Raw genomic sequence first — 2693 nt, forward strand, 5'->3', positions numbered from 1 at the left:
AATCAAAAATCATCCCACAGATCAAACACCTTCCACAACCATACCGTGAAATTTGTAGTATCTGTATCAAGAATCGATCTTTACCATTCATCGGCGCGTCCATTGAATCAACCTGCCTGTGCTTGAGTTTGGAACTTGCTTTCACATTTTTTTTGTTTGTTTTGTTTTCTCTTTTCATTTTTAGGTGTGCAAGGTGGCATGAGATTGAATTCTTAAGGATATAGTTTGATTGGTAGGGGTCTTTGATTTGTGTTTTTCTTCTCCTTTTGTCCTACATAATAATTTTCTTTGGAATCTTTGCAACTGCTCTTGGAAATACTATCCTACATCAGTAAAAATGTTACATAGATATTCATAAGTTTTGAGATACAGAACCACACTTTTAGTACTGTAAAGTTAACTTTGGGAAATATTTCATCTACTATTTGAGGAAATTCTTGAATTTTAGCTCATTGTCATTGCATCATCAATTGATGGTTCTTAAAGCTACACTACACAATTTTGTCAAAAGAATGGTGCAATGTCTTTTTTCACATGCCTAATGTGATTGCATTATTGAACAGAAAGGTGAATTATACGTTATGATCAGTGCTAGTATCAACATGTTACAGATATGAAATCATTCACATATATGATCAAGACACTGTAAAGATGATGATATGTTAGCACAGTAACTTGCGTAGATGTAATGTTGATGATATTTCCTCACCCTTAACAATGTAATATCCGCATTTGCTTTTGAATTTGCTTATATCCTTCCTATGCTGATGATTAATGTAAATGCATAGCTAGTAAACACGATAGGAGGAATTGAAAGAGTCGAGCCACCGGTTGTCAAGATTGCTAATGATATTCCACAGGATGAGTTTGGGTCAATAACACTTAGATTGTCTACACGCCTAGGATTCCACTCGCGCATATGTTATTTGTATTGTTACAACCACCAAATATAATAAATCATTTTGATGCAGGCACAACTGTTGTCTATTCATTACGAAGTATGCAGAATTCATAATCAATGGGAGGATACATGAAGTGTAGAAGCTATTGCTCGAACCAACCTGAAGTGTCAACTATTCAAGTACAAAAATCAAAGCAATCTGAAGGATACAAAAAGTAACTGGGATTTCGTTGAGACGACCATTCGGAAGGCGAGGAAGGAAAAGAGTAACACGAATGCATAGAATACAATCAAAACAACATGGAGATTCACGTTTCCCATTTTCCCAAAACTCCAGTGGATTATGGATACGGAAGCAGGGGCGGATTTTTTGGTAATAAATTAGTTATTAGTGGGAACAAGACAAAGTAAAATTGTATACAGGGAAAGATTATATTTTATTAGAAATCCAATATCTCGGGTGTAATTGTAAGACTTGCAGATTTTTGGAGTTTTTGAAGGAGATCTTTTTGTACAGTCTAAAATCTAAACAACAAAATTTTTCTTTGCTTGCATTTTTGGGTGGTAAGACATAGAAAGTTTTGATATACAATTTATTTAGACGGCGCACCTCTTCCTCAATCTCGTAGACAAGGTGTTTGTTGAAATGAGATATCATTTTACTTATTGTGGTTGCAAGTAGAAGGTCAGAGAATTACGTTGTTCTTAGTAAATTGATTCGTCTGACACTACCTGTACTACAACGACTAATGAACGAGCTTTTTAAGCAATAAGACACATGAAGACAGCAATTCGTAACAGAATGGAGGATGAGTTTCTTGCTAATTGTATGTCTTTCTACATTGAACGAGAATTTACCGAGAAATTAGATGTAGATTCTACTAGAGACGAGTTTTACGAAGTTAAAGCTCGACGGACACAACTTCAGTAGATAATGTTGTAATGAAATTTTAAGTTGTATACTTTATAAAAAATTGTACATATATATTTTATATTTCAACCCCCCAACATGATTTTTTGGATCCGCCCCTGTTTGCAATCCCAAATCTTTCGAAAACTTGCACTTGGGATCCAAATGGTTGGAAACCATCTATTTTATCGTTAGTTGACTAAGAAAAATAGACTTTGATTGATTTTGACCAATTTTAAATTGGCAAAATAGTAACATACAATTTTCTCACATTTGGCCCCCATTTGATTCCCTTTCTTTAGACACAAAAATGAAAAATATAACCGTTAAGCTACCATATTTGACTTTCTATCTCTTGTGTGTCCCATAACGGTTATATTTTTTATTTTTATTCTTACAAAAATGGGCACCAAACGGGGCTTAATAATTAAAATATAAAACTGAAAAAAAAATCATCATTTCCGACTATCCTCTTCCATATTTCTGTTCACACCCCACACACTACCCTAAAATCAAAATCATTGTTACCACGGTCGTCCAATACTACCCCCAAACCCACAGCCACCATATTTTCCATCGCGAGTAAATTTAATGAACACTCATCAAACTTTACTTCATATTACTACTTGCTCACCGAACAATAAAATATAACCAGTTGCTCATCCATCTTTTCGATTAATTACCCGTGTGTCACTCGTTTAATTTCCGTCATTCTCAACTAACGGAATACGACATGTGGCAGACGGATTCCAACATGGCACATAACACACATTCAATAATGCCAAATGGTCCAAAAGCGTGAAAAGCCCAAATTGAAATAACAAAATCGCCCCCAAATCCCATGGAAGAACACTTTCCAACATAAAAACATTTCTAAATCAA

General features: G+C 34.7%; 1 long non-coding RNA gene across 1 annotated transcript; it reads left to right on the forward strand.

Annotated features, from left to right (window-relative positions):
• Window positions 1-1455, forward strand: LOC111376265. The gene is made up of 2 exons (XR_002699438.1): window positions 1-232; window positions 972-1455. It is a non-coding gene; the product is annotated as an uncharacterized LOC111376265 (long non-coding RNA).
• The last annotated feature ends 1238 nt before the right edge of the window (window positions 1456-2693 follow it).

Source organism: Olea europaea, unplaced genomic scaffold, assembly GCF_002742605.1.
Source record: "Olea europaea var. sylvestris unplaced genomic scaffold, O_europaea_v1 scaffold14795, whole genome shotgun sequence".
Classification (NCBI taxonomy): domain Eukaryota; kingdom Viridiplantae; phylum Streptophyta; class Magnoliopsida; order Lamiales; family Oleaceae; genus Olea; species Olea europaea.